Below are 20759 nucleotides of genomic sequence, written 5' to 3'. Positions count from 1 at the left end.
AGCCTGATGTTAATGGACAGCAGAGTTTAAGGCAATTATAAGACATCGTGAGAGGTTGAAGTAAAGTTCCCAGAGCAGGTGTACAAGTTTTACAGAGAGCTGTCAGCCAGGAGTGGCCAACCTGTCCCTAGCAATTGTATATGTTGTTGTTGTTGTTGTTGTTGCCGTCGTTGTTGTTGTTGTTGTTGTTGTTGTGTAGCATTGAGCCAGAACTGACCCGTAGCTGACCCTCCAGCAGGTTTCCAGAAGCAGTTAATCACACGGGGGATTGCCCATCCTTCTTCCACAGCAACAGCATAAAGTGATCTCTATCAAAAAGAATGCTTCAATACAGAATATTCTACCACATCCCATGTCTAGTATCATAGAAAATAGTTACAAATACTGACTTGTTTCATTCCTCCTTCTTGTGGTTTACTGGGGCCTGATCAGTTTGAACTGACCTAAAACCAAGCCTCAAAAGGCAAGTAAGGCAAGTCACTGTCATAAAGTACATATTTCAATTTAACCCTTTTATTCCTTTACTTACCACTCCCCTCAAAAGAGAGAGAGAGAATGGTTCATTTTCAAACTATAAGTAAAAAGAGTACTTCAATTATTGATTTTTGGTTCTGGTTTTTCTCCTTTATGGTACTTCTGTTTTTCTACCTAGGACATGTACAGTGTGTCATGGGTGTGAAAAAAACAGTTGCAAGGAAATATTCCAGTAAATAGCAACACAGAGGGGCTGATGGGCACTGAGAAAGAGACTGTGGTGAATCTAGAACAGCTTCCCTTTGAGAGACTTTGGTCTAAGACTACAATCCAAAGGTGCTCTGAGCAGAGTGGGGTGAGGCCATGTGATGGTGACTGTGGCAGTAAGGACAAGAAGGACCAAACTTTCTGTTATTGTTGATGACATTGATCAGCCTATTGATGGAAGAATCATGAGAGGTCACCAAATTGGTGCCCTCAAGTGCAGGTTCAGTTTTTTTAGCTAGCTCCTTGCCCAGCTCTACTCCCTACTGTTAGAAGGTGTTAATGTCCCAGATGACTCCCAGAAGGAAGATCTTGTGCTCCCACATGGCGATCAAGGCCCCAAGAATGAATGGTGTCAGCTTGGTGAACACAGTGGAATTGGTTGGGGAATTTCTTTCACAGATTAGTGTGACAGCAGCTCCTTGAATTGCTCCAGACTCTTTCCTTCTTGGAGCTCCTTCCTGACCTCTTCTGTCATCTTCCTCTTCATCAAGGGAAAGGCTAAGAAGTTGGCCAGAAATATCTTGTGATGAAACCCCTTCCATATATAGGGTGTTGGGTCAGGATGAAGATGAGGAATTCACAAAGCATCATCCTGGTGCTTTGACAGATAAACTGGTAGAAGGCTTGCTGTCCATTGATCCCTGGATCTCCCTAAAAGATGGGACCCATCTGGTGGTCCACACAGAAGCCAAACCTGGTAATACACTTCTCATTGGATTCATGTCTCTCTTCTGGAAGTAGACAGCAAAGCAGTAGAGATACTGGTCATAGGGCAGCACAGCCTGAGTTCTGTGACCAAAGCAGTTGATGTACAGGATCCCCAGCAGAGCCAGCAGGACAGGAGCTTTCTTCTCCAGAGGGTACAGTCTGGAAGTGTTGGTCCACCCAGTACACCTCTGACAGCAGCTACTCAAAGTTGTCAAAGCCTATGTTCAAGGCAATTAAAAGTTTGTTGGCTGGCCACAGACATCCTACCCAATCCCAGAATCAAATATGTTTTGAGGGTCCATTCCAAACTCTTCACTTTGGTCATATTGGTAGTCAGGGCAAAAAAGTGCTTCGCAACTACAGAAGGATCCTTTGCCATTGTGAGGAACCACTCATCTGCCATTTTTGCATTGGTGATGGTCTCCTTCCTGGGTGGTGGTAAAGGTCTTGGAGGAAATAGTGAACAGGGAGGACTCAGGGTTCAGTAAAGCCAGGGTATTGGCAATGTGAGTTCCATCAATATGGGAGACAAACCAGACTCAGTACTACCTGAAGAGTACAACTTGAGGGCTTTGGTCTCCATGAGTGATCCCAAGACAGAGCCCCCCTACCTATACTGATGGTGTCCATAATGGGCTTACCTGTGTAGCCCTTCCAGTCACCACTTTAGACATGTTGGCAGACAGACTTCATCTTGTCTAGTATCCAGTTCACGTCGGGTATCACGTTCTTACTGTCAATTATAATGAAAGTGTCCAACCAGTTCTGCAGGGCCACATGCAACACTGCTCAGTCCTCAGTAAAGCTGATCTTCTCACCACTGAACTTTGCTCCACGGTAGCCTCCATGCCCCTGGAATTGGTCAGATCCTCCAGCATCTACAACATGTATCACCAGGTTCTTGAAGTAATCCAGAAGAATCTGCCCATGGTTGGTGTTGAGGGTCAAGTTGAAGTGGTTGAAGGGCTGTTTGTCTGAATTGAAAGGTAACACAGGTTGAGTTTGGAGACACGCTCTCTATGCCATTGCTGTGGCTTCTGGAACTGCCAGGTGTGTGTGAGCACGGGCAGGCAGGATCAGTTAGGTGCACGTACTGAGACCGGCTGGGAGGAGCTGACTTTTGAGTTTTAATCTTCGTTGCAAATAACACCAAGAGTATAAAACCATCATTTTTCAAAATCTAGGGCCAGTTTGTCTAGTTGTCTTCAGGGCTTGAAATTAGTTTAGTCCAGTTCAGTCATGATCAAAGAGGTAATGACAGTAAGACCTAAAATTTTGAAATGTGAGTGAACCAAAACAATACTTGGAACATGAAAATTTATGAGTTAAAGCCCTTTTATAAACATAATATCATGCTCAGAAAGCAAGGGAAACATATTCACCTCTTGACCAGTTGAGTCACTCACTAAGAGCGGTACCTAGCACAAAGATGGGAGCCGATGGTGTCTGCTACTTTGAATGTCTGTTGCTCTCCACAATCCCGGCAATGATCCAATGTCATGCATCAGGTTCCTGAAAGGACTCACTACACTTTTTCCAGCTATACTATTTCAGGGCTTTGAACCATAATTTTTCCTGGTTTTGTTACTGCTCCAGCTCATCTAAGCTTTAAAATTCAGGTGCGTTCCAGTTTCATTCCATCAGCAATGACTGAAAAGGTTCAGAATTATTCAAAGTCCTGCTTGTTAGATTAAAAACCACTGCTATAATGACTTATTGTTTTTGCTAAACTACATGTCAAGCCTTCTCCAACACTACCTTCTGTGCCTTCTGTGCCACATGCAGATGGCATAACAGTACAATGAGTTCTCCAGTTAAACACAGAAAGCAGCAAAGCTAAGTATTCTAATCAAGATGTATAATCACCCCTGAATCAAATAAGATCTTAACACAAGGAAACAAACCACATTCTTAGACTAATAAAAAATATTAGCTCAATCCAGCTTCCAGCAAACTACTTATCACCCAAATCCAAGGACAAAATAAATTTAGACTCTACACCATATATTCAAGAAACATTGATGGTGCCCGCACACTGTGTCAGGAGGATAGCACAATGGAGTTTGTTCTAGTGATGGGAAACGGAAAATAAATACATAAGGAAATACTTAGTATAAGATAGTGGAACACGCTATGAAGGAAGGAAGCAGGGTAAGTGGCCAAAGAGTGAAAGGGAAAGGCTGGTTTAACTGGATATCAGGGAAGACTTCTCTGATTAGGAAAGACAATTACAAGGCAGCAGAGGAATAAAATATTTCAATATCTGTGAAAAAATATTCCAATCAGATGAAAAAGCAAACACAAAGGCTGTCAAGTCAGAACATGGGAAGGAACATCAGGAAAGTTAGTGTTTCTACTGAAGCAGAATTGCGGTGGGAGTAAGGATATGTGGGGTGGTGTACACACACACAAGAAATGAGGTAAAAAAAACAAACAAAAAATGAAATGAGGTCAAGCTGGCATCCAGAGACAACATCACGCAGGACAGAAAATTCACCACCAACTCTCTTGGTTCTACCCTCCTGATAGATTTGGAACAAGAAAGTAATATCATGTGCTCTACAATTTAAAAGAATTATTCTGATTGTCCTGTGGATGAAAGGACTAGGGAGTGAGTGTAACTGGGGGATGAGTAATATCAAGGAAAGCAGATAAAAGGATGCTGCAGTTGTCCAAGTGAATAGTGTACTGGCTTGGTCCAAGGGCAGGGGCAAAGGTATTCAGAAGTAGCAGAATTCTGATGTGAATTGGTAGTACTTGATAAAGAACTGAATGGGTTAAGAAAAAAAATAGAGGAATCAAGACATGTTCTATGGTTTATGGCCAGAGCATCTGGGTAAATGTACTTTTAACACTTATTTAGATAAGGAAGGTGAAGAATCATGGGAGGGAGGGATATCAAGAATTGAACTTTAAGCATGTTAAATTTGTGAATTAGAGTTGCAGAATTGGAAGTTGATATACAATTCCAAAGTTGAGGAAAGAAATCAAAGGTAAATATATGTTTTTTACAGTTTAAATGTCCATTTTAATTGTTCATACACTGTAGTTTTGGTATTACTAGAACTTCAAAGATACTTAGAAAAATAATTTATTAAGCTCTGGAAACTGGATGAAATCTCTTGAAGATAAAGCCACAAAACTAAGTTTGAGGCACCCCAATAGAGGTAGTATTTCTCAAGAAACGCAATCATTAGCTATAAAGTATTCTGCTTTTCCCATCTCATATATAACTATTACTTTTAAAAGATAACTTTAAAAGGCAGAGGAATAACAGGCATAGAACAAGGGTAATTAATTATATAAAATATAATACATATATGAATTATTCCTGGTTTTGGTTTTGGTGTGTGATTTGTTTGTTCAGGCTTTATTTTTGTTATTTTTCTTGTTGTGTACCATTGAATCAGACCCAACTGATACAGGAGGAGATTGCCCTTCTTTCTACACAGAGCATCTGGTGGTTTCGAACCATGTACCTTCAGGATTGCAGCGCAAAGAATTATTCTTTAAAACACAATTTACGTGATTAGAACTCAATGCAAATGAAAGATTGTATAAAACATAATATGCATATATGGAACATAATAGATATGAATGACTGCATGCAAAGCAAAAAAATTTGACAGGAAAAAAGATACCTATTTTATACAGAGCAACAATTGAGAGAAAAATTCAGGCTTCAGTTTTAAAAAGCTTTCATACTAATTATGCAGTCTCCATCTCTACAAATATTTGTTTTGTTTTTTAAATGAGGAAAAAAGCAATCAAGAAACATCGTTAAGCAAAATGAGAGGAAATCACGTTAAGCTGCTATTTATACTTAAAATCAAGGACTAATCACTCTGGTAAATCAACAGTTAATAGTGTAGAGCAATATACTAACTCAAAGAAGTGCTGAGCAACAAAAAGAAAAAATGATGACTTTTTTACAATAACTTATTGGCTCTTTGAGGGAAACAGCAATAAGTGAAAAGTCCAATCAAACAAAAGCTGGTCCAAAAGTAAAGAATGAGTTAACCTCACTGTTAGTAGTTTAAGCATTTCCACATGATCCTCTTATCCATTCAGACCAGCACTTTACTTTCAACAGTGGTTAATGCTAGAACAGAGGTAAGACCCTTAATTCTGTTTTCAAGCTTTGTTTAATAATTACTTATTGCCCTATCAACTATAAAACTGAACCAATCATGCCAATGTACCTTGCTAACATAAATTCATAAATTCATACATTTATCCACATTTCATTCTCACTGTGAGTTGCCACTTTCCTTTCTTCCATTTACCCTCCACTCTAAAATTTACTTCTTTTCTAACACAAAAACTCCATTTTATTGCATATATTCAATAAAAACCACAAATAATTACCTTCTCCTCGTTATCTTATGAATAAAATATTGAACAAATATTGAGAAGGACCACACAAGACCTGAAGAGTGATCCAGAAGTTTCTATGGTCAAGACTTTTCAGCAAAATAAAAGTGATTTTCATACAGCCCATCAACAAATTCATTGCTGATCCTCGGTTTAAAACTGTCTAGGTTGTCTCCATATCATTTGTCCAAATTGTCTGTAAATCAACAAAGTAATTTTGTCTCATTTATTTTTAAAAAGTAGATATACTCATATATCTTAAATCTCATTGGTCAGTGCTTGATCTTTCAGGTTCTAAGGTTCTTTCTTTGAAAGCTCAAGGTAGTCTCTAAATTCCAAAAGAAACACCAGTGTAAAACATGTAACCATCAATTTAACACGTTGCTGCAAATGAGAGCAAATGTGTTTCTAAGCACAGTTATCAATTTTAAAAGTGTGCGGCAATGTGTAACCACCTTTTTTAATAAACTAAGCCTGGATGATAGTGGCGATCTGGAACCTTCCTTATTCAAGGCTAAGTTGTGAGGTCTATTGCTAGAAACGGAGATGACACAGACAAAAGAGACCATACATTATCTTTGAATTTCAAAGCTAACTTTTTTGAGGTCTTAATGAAGAAGATAATTGTGAAAACCAGGTACTAGAAAGAGAAGAAATAATTTTCTAATGGTTTTGAATACAAAATGAACTTGAATTCTCTAATAAACCTGGTTAGGCAGAAATGAGAAAAAGGAAAGCTCTCATCTAAATCAAACAGATTTGGGAAGAAGGAAGAGCTAAGAGGGAGAAGGTGGTGGTAAGATACATGTCCTTATTTCTTCTTTCTCAGCTTCATTGACATTAGCGAGCTGTGTGAGCAAAATTGAAAGCAGAAGGGCTTCAGTCACACTTTACCTTTCAGATACTGGAAGGAGACAATCTCATTAAATGTCCTGCACACACTTTGCGGCTATCACAGCTAACTTGGCATCAAAGTCTAAGTATGCATGTACAGGAACAGCCAGTGTGACTAACCCATTGTTGGTGGCTTCGTGGTAAGGAGGTCCACTGTCAGCCCAAAGGCACACAGTTCAAATCCACTAGCTACCCGACAGGAGAGAGAAGGACAATCTCCTCTATGCAATTTGAAGTCTCTGAAAACCCACTAAAGTGTTAGGGTTCTGATTTGATGGTACATAACTAGTCATTTCTGAGGAAGTTCTGGTGGTCACAATCAAAAGGGACTTGTCCTATTAACTCAAAGTTACACTTCTCTGGCAGTTTAAGTAAGAGAGGCTAGCTCTGGTGGTCTAGTGGTAAGAAGCTGTGCTGCCGTCTAAAAGCACGCAGTTTGAATCTACTAGCTGCTCTGCAGGAAGAAGATGGGCAAACCTGCAAGTCAGTCAGCTAGGGGTCTACTCCAATCTGATGGCACACAATATTCCTAGGAAAGGGATGGATATCATGCTTGGAAAGGCAGAGGGTCAGTGAAAGAGAAGAAGACTATCAATCAGATAGAATGACACAGTTACTGCAGCAATGGGCTCAGGTATGTTAGAAATTATGAGGATGGCATAGGATAGGACAGGGTTTAGATCTGTTGTTCATAGGGTCACTATGAGTCATACTTGTCTTTATGCCATCTAACAACTCTATGGAAAAGCAATGGGCAATTCCCTCTCAGAAACCCACTGGAGACTCAGCTATGAGTTGATCCTGCCTCACCAGCAATGAGAGAGAGAGAAAGAGAGAGAGAGAGAGAGAGAGAGAGAGAGAGAGAGAGAGAGAGAGAGAGAGAGAATATGAATATCAGAGAACGATAGCTATTGAGGAGCTCCAGTGGCATAGTTCATTCCTAAGGGGGTGTGCTGCTAATCAAAAAACCAGGCCTCTCTGGTGGTTCAAATCCACCAGCAGTTGAGAAGAATTGTAATCTTCAGAAGATTGGTAATCTGTGTAATTTTGCTCAAAATTAATGGAGGATGAGCTATGAATCAGTTCCACCTTGATAGCAATGAGAAAGAAAAGCCACTCTTGATACATATGAGGCATAAATAAAACCCAAATGGTCCTGGATAACCCTTAAGAGCAATTCCAAGGAAGTCATGTGAAGACTAATGGGTCTACCTGGAGTCCATCATGGTGATAAGCAAGGCAATCCTGCAGCAGGGTTGTGGAGCTGGCTGATGATGCCAGACACTACATAGAGGATGTGGCTAGGACTGAGGAGATCTGAACTGCCATTAAGAGCCAAGATAAGGCTAAGGCATTGTGGACTAAACAAACTAATAGCAGTCTACAAATTATATCACCTATTGGCTACATCAGGAAATGCTTGGAGGTGCAACAGGATGGTCATGAATGGGACTGAACATCCCTCAAATGCTACCAGTCCGGGGAGACGCCCATACCAGCCACTATACATCAACCATCAGTAAAGGTCTAAGGGTCGTGGATCCAAAGATTCCATCTTCCCCAACAACAAAATCACATAAGTAAAACTCTCATCACAACCACTGCTTCTTGCACATTTTACTTAGAGACTGAGCATTTACCAAAGGGACTGTTTAGACTGTTGAATCAGACAAATTTACCAGTCTTATTGGATAAAATATAAAGCATTTACCCCAGTCCCCAGTGGATGAGAGCTTATGAGAAAGATCAAATTACTTATGAGAAATAAAGAAGCTAAAATGTGCTGTGGCTAAATTTATGATGCTCTACAAGCATCAAAAAAGGGAAGCTACATTAAATGATCCTATCTTTTGTAAAATGTATCCTATTTTGAGAATTGTTAAAAATGTGAGATGGAGAAAGTAGAAAAAATATATCTAAGTTGAAGAAATATAATTTTGCATATCAGAGCTGAGAATTGCAAATTGTTTCCTAAAAGAAAAGGGGGGAAAAACACTTTTGAAATCACAAACTACATTTGTTAAGTCTTAATTTGTACAGCATCCAGTACTGTGGTACAAACAATATACACATCTAAATTCAACTCTAAGGAGGGTAAGTAACTTTCTCAGAGATAAAATTGTATGTAGATGATAATAAATTGGCTCCTGGCTTGAAAGATTCAAAAAGAAAGAATTACCTCTGGGAGATCTTATGATTTCTTCAAATATTCCTCCTAGCACCCCAAAACTATTTCTGACATAGAAACCCTTGGCACAGAATCACACGGCATCAGAGTGATTCATTGTAACAGGCTTGAAGTGTGTGGGAGAGTCAGGTAGTCTTTAAAGGAAACAAACAGGTGAAGCAAACAGGACGGTCAATTCTGACCAACTCCTTCAAAGACCCATTTGTAGAGTAAGTATATTAATACTAAAGCTCAGAAAATCCTACTGACTCAGCATAAAAGCACTCATAGTTAGCTCAGGGTAGAGGGCCATGATTTCAACCTTGACTAAACAAGCTTGCAACTTGAAAGCTTTCAATTTCAGTCTCCTTCACCATTGCTACTCAAATAGTGAGGTGTTATAAATCATCTGGGATCTTATTAAATGATAGATATTTCTTTTTCAGTAGGTCTAGGATAAGGCTTGAGAGTCAGTGTTTTTAAGAAGTTCCCTGGTAAGAAACTTCCCTTGGTCCACGGACCATATTTTCACCAGCAAATTTCTTTCTCTGTGACTGTACAATAGAATCACCTGGGAAGCTTAAATCACTATGCTTTTCAAAAACATTTTCCAATGGGGTGAAAAGAAAGTTTACCAACTGGAAACAAACATTTGGAAATACCATTTTGGACAAGGGTTTCATAACAAAAGTTTACAGAATACTCCTGGGCCTTCAGAAACCCAACTACAAAAAGGGGGGGGGAGGTTTTTCACAGAGGACAACATTTGGGTGGCCAACAGACAAATGAAGAAATGTCCAAAATCACTGACAAGAAGAGAGATTCAAACCAAAACCACAATGCGATACCATATCACACCAATAGAAGTGGCAAAGTTAGGTAGGGCAGCAAGCAATAAATGTTGGAGAGGATGTGGAGAGGTGGGAACTCACACACTTCTGAAGGGATTATAAAATGGTACAACCACTCTGGAAGAGAGTTTGGCATTCTCTCAAAAAGTTGAACATAGAAACTCCATATGACTCAGCTATTCCTCTACAAGGAATATACCCCAAGGAAGTTAGAACTGAGACACAAATGGAGATTTGTACACCAATGTTCATAGCAGCATTATTTGCTATCAGAAGAACATGGAAACAGCCCAAATGTCCAACCACAAAAGCGTAGATTGAGAAATTGTGGTATGTCCACACAATGGAATATCATGCAGCACTCAGGAGCAATGATTTTGAAAAGTACTACATAACTTGGGAGAGGCTGGGGAGCATTTTGTGAGTGATCTAACTCAGTCTCATAAGTACAAATACTGTAGAAGACCATTACTGTAAAAACAGAAGAATAACTAGTAAAGCATATATGGGAACTCAGGGAAGGGAGGCGAAAATAAAAAGGTGAGGATAGGGAGGGGTGAAATGACAGGTCTTCAGTTTGGGGAGGGGGTAAGCAAATTGAAAGAATCTGGGCAAAAAGACAGGGTATTGATGGGCAAGGTCCAATGGTGACTGATTTTATAAAACATAATGTATGAGAATGATTGCATGAAACAATGTGAAGGAAGAATAATGTGAAACACATGTATATAAACTTTGTAAGCAAATCAATTAAAAATAATATAAAATAGAATGTATATGAATGATTATATGAAACAATGTAAATGAAAGATTGTATAAAACACAATGTATATGAATAAAACATAATGTAAAGAAATTATTACATGAAAACCAATTAAAATATTTTTTAAAAAATACTTTTAACTACTCCTGGATATTCTGATTCATTTGTCATTAGTTGTGTCCTTGGAATCAGGATGTTTATAATCTAATGGAGAGTGATCTATGAGGACTAAAGGTGTTTATAAGCTCCCCAAGCTGCTGTGTAGGTAAAATGGAGAAGCACTGATGCAGATGGTTATAATTTTGTTATTTTGGTAAATTTTGTAATTGTTCAAAATTTTTCATTTTTAAAAAGCTCATTTGTCTGGGATTTTTAAAAATTTTATTTTGAGTATAAATATATATAATAAAGCCCACTCCCATTTATAGTTTCTAGACATACTGATCAGTGATATTGGTTATATTTTTTTATGTTATATCAACATTCCTGTCATTTCTGTTCTAGTTGTTTCACTTCCTTACTTACTCTCACTTACTCTCTTGTCCCTTAGCTCTCTTGCTTGTTTTAATATAGCGGTTAATGTTTTGATCTCATATAGATAATGGTTTTTCTCTAAACACAGTACTCAGCAGTGACAATCTTTACCATTTGGGCAGAGCTTCGTTTAGTGGTAATTTCAGGAGATAATTTCAGTTTAAGGTTTTAAAGAGTAGACCAAGATCATCATCTTGGGAATTGTTCCAGCCTCAGTGGGTCCAGTATGTCTGAGTTTTTCAAGAAATTAAAGTTATTGAATAACTTTAAAGAATGACATCTTTTACTTTTTATAGTTGAGGTTTTGTGCAGTCTTTCATATACATTCTTTTTTTGTAGCACTTACTCTTTGCCCTTTTTTATCAGGATTCATCTGTTGTGTTCCTAGTTAGAATACTCAGTTGTGGCAACTGGCCTTATCTGTTCTTCTAATTCCAATTAGTCTTGCAGTCTAGCTCCTTCGCTGGATTTTTTTTTTTCCTCTACTCGTTTATTTACAGAACTCAAATACAAATTCTTTCAATTTTCCCCCTTCCCCATAAAATTGTACAACCTAATAATTAATCCCTCCTTCCCCCTGAAAATCCACATCCCTGGGCTACCAGCCTCTCCCATCCCTCCTGGATCCTTATACTCATTCTACAATAACGGTTTTATACAATATTTATCCTTGTGGGACTGAGTTAGTTCACTCATCATAATGCTCTCTAATCCCTCCCAAGTTAGGTAATAATTTACAAAGTTATTGCTCCTGCATCCTGCATAGTATTCTATAGTGTGAATGTACCATAATTTCTCAATCCATTCTTTCATGTTTGGACATTTGGTCTGTTTCCATGTTCTTGCAATGGTGAATAATGCTGCTATGAACATTGGTGTACAAATCTCAGTTTGTGACTCAGTTCTCATATTCTCAGGGTGTATTCCAAGTAGTGGAATAGTTGGGTCATATGGAATTTCTATGTGCAGCTTTTTGAGGAAGCACCAAACTGCCTTCCAGGATCGTTGCACCATTTTACAATCCCACCAATAACGTATAAGTGTTCTTTCTCACCACATCCTCTCTAACATTTATTACTTGCTGCCCTGTTAAACGTTGCCACTGTTACTGGAGTGAGATGGTACCTCATTGTGGTTTTGATTTGCATCTCTCTTATTGCCAGTGACTTGGAGCATTTCTTCATGTGTCTGTTTGCCATTCAAATACCTTCCTCTATGAAAATTCTTTCCATGTCTTTTGCCCATTTTGTAGTTGGGTAATCAGTCTTTTTCTTGTGGAGTCCCAGGAGTACGCTATAAACTTTTGTTATAAGACTCTTGTCTAAGATAGTATTACCAAACCTTGGTTCCCAGTCTGTAGGTGTTCCTTTCACCCTGTTGGAAAAGTTTCTGATGTACACAGATATTTAATCTTTAGAAGGTCCCATACATCAATTTTATCCTCTTTGGATTGTGCATTTCTGGTTATATTTGGCAGTCTCTTTATACTTTGGACTAGCGCTTCTAAGCTTGACCCCAGTTTTTCTCTTTTGAACGTTATGGTTTGGGGCTTTACTCCCAGGTCTCTAATTGACCTTGAGTTGACTTTTGTGTTTGGTGTGAGATATGTATCCTGTTTCAGATTTCTGCAAGTGGAAGTCAAATTTTGCCAGCACCATTTGTTGAAGAGGTTATCATTTCCCCCATTGATAGCTTTGATTTCCTTGTCAAATATCAGTTGGCCATAAATAGCTGGGTCTATTTCTGGGTTCTCAATTCTGTTCCATTGGTCTGTTTGCCTGTCATTGTACCAGTACCATGCTGTTTTGGTTACCGCTGCTGTGTAGTAGGTTTTGAGGTCATGGAGTGCTATGTCTCCAACCTCATTTTTGTTTCTCAGAAGTGTTTATTCGAGGTCTCTTGTCTCTCCAAATAAATTTGATAATTTCCCTTTCAGGATGCTCACTGTCACCACTTCTTTTCAATATTGTATTGGAAGTGATTGCTAGACAAGCACAAGAAAAGGAAGTAAGAGGCATCCAGATTGGCAAAGAAATGGTTAACCTGTCGCTGTATGCAGATGATGCACAGAAAACCTCAAAGACTCAACACCAAAATAAAAAAAAAAAATGTTAGAGTTAAGAAGCCAGTTTAGTAGAGTGGCAGGATATAAGATCAATATCCAAAAATCAATAGGATTCCTCTTCAGTAACAAAGATAACTCAGAGATGGAAATAAAGAAAGCAATACCATTTACAATAGCCAACCACAAATTGAGATACTTGGGAGTGAACCTAACTAGATATGCAAAAGACCTATACAAAGAAAACCACAGAGCATTTCTGAAAGACACAGTAAAAGACCTAAAGAAATGGAAAAATGTGCCCTGTTCATGGATAGGAAGACTCAATATGGTAAAAATTACAATCCTACCAAAAGCAATCTACACGTTTAATGCAATTCTTCTCTGATTGTTAAGCTTCCTTCTTCCTTTCTTCCACATAGCAGCTGGTTGGTGGTGATGGTGTGTGTCATAGAGTCAGAAATGACTCATAACTGACCTTCCCATGGATTTTCAGAGACAGTAAGCCACACAGGAGGAGACTGCCTATCCTCCCACAGAGTAGTTGATGGATTCGAATTGCACACGTTTGGGATTGTAGCACAGGCACCAGAGTTATCAATGGGGTTTTCAGTCATTGATTTTTTCAGAAATGGGCTTTTCTTCTGAGATGCCTTTCGGTAAATGACTGGGTGTATTAACATTTCAACTACCCAGGAACTGCTTGAAGCCAGCAAATGCTGTGGAAAAAATAACAGTCAAATAAAGAGGATTGAGATGAAGTTAAGGGTGAGGCTGTAATCCTGAGTTGTTGCCAAATCTCACAGCCTTTTTCAAAGCTACTTTCCTCCAGAGTTACTACTGCTTTTCCCTAACACATGACCATGTCCAGATATCCCCAGACTCCAAAACCAAGATCCAGCCCCCTATGGTCTTCTATGTATTCAAGTTTGTTTTTTTAAAAAGCTTCTTCAAGGGTGATATACCACACTTCACACTGATGCACTGTTAATCTCTTTCCTCAATACCATTTAGCTCTGGTGACTTCTTGTTATGCACCAGTTAGTTAAAACAGACTCTTAGCTGACCCTCCAGTGAGTTTTCAGAGGCAATAAATTGCATGAAAAGAGATTGCCCATCTTTTTTCTACAGAACAGCTGATGGATTCGAATCACATACTTTGGGGTTATAGTGCAGCTTCTTACCACTAGGCTTCCAGAGCTCCAAGTAAGATAGTGGCACTACCAACTCAAAGGTATATGGTTTAAATGGCAAAGAAGGGCAATCTCTTTCCATGAGATTAACAGCCTCTGAAAACCTGCTGAGAGTTCAGCTCTAAGTTGGTTCTAACTCAACAGTACTCAACAACTACAGCTGGATATCACCAAAACCAAGAATGCCATAGCTATGCAAGATTGTAAAGTCTCTTGTAACCTGGTAAGCATTTAAATTGATATGCTTTTCAGTTAACCACTTTCAGTAAGGAAGAGCTGAGTAATATGGAAGACTATTTAAGACATACTAGTTTTCCAGTAGCCAGGAAATAAAAGAACGTATTGCGATGGGAAAGTCTGCGGTTAGGGACCTCTCCAAAATACTGAAGAGCAACAGTGTCTCTCTGGAGACTAAGGTCCGTCTGATACAGGCCATGGTTTTTGCAATCACTTGTTATGCATCAGAGAGTTGGACAATGACTAGGGAGGATAGAAGGAGAATTGACGCCTTTGAGCTGTGGTGCTGGAGAAGAGTATTGAATGTACCATGGACTGCCAAGAAAACAAACAGATTCATCGTAGAGAGGGTTAAACCAGGCTGCTCCTTGGAGGCAAGGATTCTGGGGCTTCGTCTGACATACTTTGGACATGTTGTAAGGAGAGACAGGTCTTTAGAGAGGGACATCATGCTGGGTAGAGTGGAGGGACAGCGCAGGAGGGGAAGCCCCTCTATGAGGTGGATTGATTCAGTGACTGGGGTACTCAGGATGGGTGTGTCAGAGGCAATGAGATTGGCACAGGATAGAGCACGGTTTACGGCTGTTGTACATAGGGTCGCTATGAGTCGCAAACGACTCAACGGCACATTACAACAACAACAGTTTTCTAAAGCTCCTATTAAAAGGCATACCGAGGCTTTGGAAAGACTACTGGACATAAGTAGAGTATTGATGCAGGTGGTTACCCCAGAATTCTTAATACATTGCCACTGGTTTGGCATCCCTCAAATCCACTAAAAAGACACAGAGACGTATAGCCAGAATCACAATTTAGTGAAACACATCATACCCTCCCACTACAATAAAGACCTGAGAAGCTAAATGAAAAATATACAGAATACAATCCTGGAATCCTGAGTATCAAATTAAAGCATAAATAAACCAGATTTAACACTGATTGGAAGAAGAAAATTAGTGAAAACTGTAAATGAGAATAGCCATAGTAGAGACACTTTGTACACTGCTCCACCAAAGCATGGTAATCTTGAGATAAAGATGCAGCAAGCTATCAGAAGCATGAAAGGCAACATCACGAGATTCCTACTTGGCCTAGAGCAACTGTGTAGTCATCCCTGGAAGGAAATAAGGTCCCATTTGTTGTCCATAGCCAATTGGATGAACCCAGAAGTTCTTTCCCAGTGACCAAGAGAGTATATCCTTCACTTTCCCTACTCCCACACTCGAAACACAGCAGACCAAGGTACAAACCCTTCTTGCTCCTTTACTCAATGTCATCCTCCCACACACCAATCATCACCGCTGCCCCTAACAACCTTCTCAAGTGGCATCAGGTCACCTAGGCACAGCACTGACGGCATATCCAAACCCACCATCACCACCACCCACTGACCCAGGCAAGTGATCGCAGTCTCCTTCAGCACAGTAACGACCATGTGTGGCACATCTCCCATGCATCAATCCAACTGAGCATCAGCAGAAGGCTCTGCCATATTATCAAGCACTAGTATCTCCCACCTACTACCCTGGTCAAGTAACACAGATCATTCACCCACCTCTCTCGTTGGTCAACCCAGCTAAACAGCTCCTTCCTTCTCTGACCTGTGAAAGGTAACAGCAGTGAAACCCATGTCTACTCCCTTCCATTTTCTCTTACCCATTGCTTATCTCTCCGAAGCCCCCTACCCAGCAAGAAGCTGCATTTGACCAAGCATTTGACCTCACACAAACCAATCCACCACTCTGCCCTCCACTGAATAGTGGAACAGCACAATCCACCAGCAGCAGCAAAATCACGAATCATCTACTTTTCACTAACTCCCTCATCTGGCAAATGGCAATGCTCAAGCCCCCACTAGCCAGTTACAGAGGTCATGATCTCTACTCCACTCACTCAACATTTAGCAATGTCTTCACTTGTGCCCTTAGATCAATGACAGGCAGAGGTCAACACCTACTGATTCTGGCCTCAGCCACCCTCATTCAGCCAGTGAATAGAGACTACATTCACACACTAAGCCACTATCCCACCCACCAAGTGACAGCTGGTGAATGTTACCAGTGCAGCCAGACAAGCAACCAGAGTAGCATATCCACCCCACCTACCTGAATACATCAAAACAAAATATATAAGAAAATTAGAACACAAAAAGCAAACGTACTATTTCAATAAATAATAATAATAATGACTCAGAAACAAAAGACAATATCAAATCGCCTAAGTAAGCAGGACACTGCTCCATCAAGTGACCAAAAGAAAGATGTGGAAAACTACTATGATGCATAAATGGTAATGCAATTATTTGCTCGGCATCAGAAAGCTGGACAATCACTAGGGCTGATAGAAGGAGAATTGATGCCTTAGAGCTGTGGTGCTGGAGAAGAGTATTGAATATTCTGTGGACTTTTAAGAGAACAAACAAGTTCATCCTGGAGAGGGTTAATTCAGACTGCTCCTTGGAGGAAAGACTTCTGGAGTTTTGTCTGACAAACTTCAGACATGTTGCAAGGCAGGATCAGTCCTTGGAGAAGGGCGTAATGCTTGGGAGAGGGGAGAGACAGCATCAAAAGGAAGGCTTTCAATGAGATGGATTGATTCAGTGACTGGGTGAATTGGGGTAGGTTTATCAGAGACAGTAAGATTGACACAGGATAGAACAGGGTTTAGGGTTGTTGTTCATAGGGTCACTATGAGTCACTGATGACTCAACTGCACATAACAACAACATATACTTGTTTATTTATACTTTGCTCTTACAGGAATAGCAACTGTCTGTCAGTTTGCTGCACATGACTTGCAGATTGCAGTGACTGGGAGGTATTTTAAACACCAAGAGGGTCACACACAGTGGACAGGTTTCCGGGGTTCTTCCAGACTAAAAACGATTGAGTAGGATAGGTTATCCATTTCTAAAATTAAATGCCTACAAAAGTTCTAGGAATAACAGAGAGAATGAATACCTGTTAGATATAGTACTAGAAGTACAGCCCATCAGATCAGAAGACACCAAAAAATGAGTAGTTGCAAATATCCATTACTAATTGGAAGATGAAAAGTATAAGTATGAATCTAAATAATAGAAATTGTCAAAAATTAGATGGAATGCATAAAGATCAACATTTTAAGTATTAGTGAACTGGGATGAACTGGTATTGACCCCTCTGAATCAGACAGATGATATATTATGCTAAAAATTACAAATTAAGGAAGAACTGTTGTTGTTGTTGTTGTTGTTGTTGTTGTTGTTGTTGTTGTTGTTTTGTGCCGTCGAGTCGTTTACGACTCATAGCGACCCTATGTACAACAGCCCTAAACTCTGCTCTATCCTGCACCAATCGCATTGCCTCTGACACACCCATCCCGATTTCCCCAGTCACTGAATCAATCCACCTCATAGAGGGTCTTCCCCTCCTGCTCTGTCCCTCCACCCTATCAAGCATGATGTCCCTCTCCAAGGACCTGTCCCTCCTTACAACATGTCCAAAGTATGTCAGACGAAGCCCCAGAATCCTTGCCTCCAAGGAGTAGCCTGGTTTAACCCTCTCTAGGATGGATCTGTTTGTTTTCTTGGCAGTCCAGGGTACATTCAATACTCTTCTCCAGCACCACGGCTCAAAGGCGTCAATTCTCCTTCTATCCTCCCTAGTCATTGTCCAACTCTCTGATGCATAACAAGTGATTGCAAAAACCATGGCCTGTATCAGACGGACCTTAGTCTCCAGAGAGACACTGTTGTTCTTGAGTACTTTAGAGAGGTCCCTAACCGCAACCTTTCCCATCGCAACACGTTTTTTTATTTCCTGGCTGCTGGTGCTGTATTAATCATCAAGTAGAATATTTCAAGACCTATTCTGAAGTATAATGCTGTGAGTGATAGGATAATATTTATATGCACACAAGAAAGACAAGTAAATACAACTATTGTTCAAATTTATATACATCAGCCATTAAAGCCAAAGATGAAGAAGTTGAGAATTTCTACCAACTTTTATAGTTTTTGATAGATTAAACATGCAATAAGGATGCATTAGTAATAATTGGTGATGGGAATGCAAAAGTTGGAAACAAGGAAGAAGGTTTGGTAGTTAGAAAATACAGACTTGGTGGCAGAAATAAAGCTGGAGTGGTGACTAATGCCTCAATGGCTTGTAAGCAGCCATCTGTTGGCGTTTATTGTTAGATGTCATCAAGTCGAGTATGACTCACAGTGGCCCTATGAACAAAAGATCTGAACCCTGTCCTATTGTGTGCCATCTTTACACTTCCTGACACACTAGAGCCCATTGCAGCAGTCACTATGTCAATCCACCTGGTTGAGGGTCATTCTCTCCTTTTCCGACCCTCCACCTTATCAAGGATCATGTCCCTTTCCAAGGAATAACAGCTTCTAGTGTCAATACCCAAAGCATGTGAGGCAAAACTTTGTCACCCTTGCCTCCCAAGAACACTCTGGCTGCACCCTCTACAAGACATATTTATTTGTTCTTTTGACAGTCCATGAAATGTTCAGTGCTCTTCTCCAGCTCAAAGGTATAAATTCTTCTTCTATCATCCCTATTTGTTGTTTAGCTCTCAGATGCGTAGAAAGTGATCAAAAAGACCATGGTCTGAATCAGACACATCTTACTCCTCAGACTAACATCATTACTCCTTAGTAATTTGGAGAGCTCCATAACTGCAGACTTTCTCAATGACATCTCCTGGTTTCCTGACTAAGGGTGTTAATTGTGGATCCAAGTAAGATGAAGCTGTTGATCGTTTCAATCTCTTCTGCATTCACAATGATGTTGCCTACCTGTCCAGTGGTAAGAATTTTTCTTCTTGATATTGAGATGCAACCAAAATTGAGGGCTACATTCCTTGATCTTCTTCAACAAGTGCCTCAAGTTCTCCTCATTTTCAGCAAGCAAGTTTGTGTCATCTGCACAATGCAGGTTATTGAGAAGCCTCCCTCTGATCCTGATGCCACATTTCCAGCTTCTCGCTTAATTTTCTCAGCATACAGACTAAATAGGTATTGAAAGAGAATACAACGCTGACAAACTCCCTTCTGAGCTTTAAACCATGCAGTGTTCTCCTCTCTTTTTGAGCAACAGCTTCCTGGTCCAGGTACAGGTTTCACATAAGCACAATTAAGTGTTCTGAGACTTCCATTCTTCTCAACTTCAGCCACAGCTTGTTATGATCCACACAGTCAAACACTTTTGCATAGTCACATATATGCAAAGCACAAATAGACATCCTTCTGGTACTCTCTGCTTTCAGCCAGGATCCATTTGACATTAGCTACGGATTGGAAGAGGTCCATATTTGTTCCCATTCCCGAGAAAGGTGATCCAACTGAATGTGGAAACTACCAAACAATATCACTAATATCATATGTAAGCAAAAATATTACTGAAGATCATTCAAAAACTGCTAGAATAGTATATAGATAGGGAACTTCCATGTTCAAGCAGGGTTTAGAAGACTCCTTGAAGCAGCCACCTAAGAAAAATTGGTCTATTTCCATCAAGAATAAAAGTAAAATAAATAACTCAAGGACATAATCCATGCAAATGACTAACCACAATCTCTGTTAGCCTGAAATCAAAAGAACCAGATAGTGCCCAGCTACCCCTACTAACACTCAAGTTGGAATCACAATAGAAGGTCTTGGACAGAGTAGGAGGAAAACGTACAACAAAATTTAAAACCATAAAAAATACCAGACTTACTGGTATGAAAGACATTAAATATCCTACAAACCTGGACCAAAGCCACTCTAAGAAATTATCTTGTAGTCAATGTTAATGTCCTAGTACCATAAAATTGAATGGAGTCATTAAAAGCATTCCCTTTAGAACAATCAGCCATCAAAAAACAAAAGAAAGAGCAATGTTTTCCTAAAATCAAAGACAGGATAGATGAGCAAATGGAAACAGGGAACCTAGGGAAGAAGTGGAAGGAGTCTTGTTACATTGAAAGACACATGGCATGAAAGAGAATGTATAAATTACTAAATGGAAAACTAATATACTCTATAAACTTTTGGAAGTTTATAGAGTAACAATGGAAGATATTTTCTGAAGGGACTTGGTAGATGAGAAGGGTTATCCTGGTGGAGGGTGGAGCTGGGAAGTAAGTGGGTAATGGCACTGGGCTAAGGGTGGGGTCAACACTTTAACGCTTACCCCCACAATAAGGGATTTATCTTTAACTGCTCCACAAATTGCTGTCTGTCAGATACTCCTCT

General features: G+C 39.7%; 1 protein-coding gene and 1 pseudogene across 1 annotated transcript in view; both read right to left on the bottom strand.

Annotated features, from left to right (window-relative positions):
• Positions 1-20759, bottom strand: part of CTNNA3 (catenin (cadherin-associated protein), alpha 3) — a 2453748-nt gene that overhangs the window by 2369423 nt on the left and 63566 nt on the right. The window lies entirely within an intron of this gene.
• On the bottom strand, positions 798-15959 carry LOC102854819 (annotated as a pseudogene).

The sequence above is a fragment of the Elephantulus edwardii genome, unplaced genomic scaffold (assembly GCF_000299155.1).
Source record: "Elephantulus edwardii isolate Elephantulus edwardi_28Jun2011 unplaced genomic scaffold, EleEdw1.0 scaffold00074, whole genome shotgun sequence".
NCBI classification, from domain to species: Eukaryota; Metazoa; Chordata; class Mammalia; order Macroscelidea; family Macroscelididae; genus Elephantulus; species Elephantulus edwardii.
Note: the sequence above shows the minus strand (reverse complement) of the source record. Positions and strands in the feature narration are given on the sequence as shown.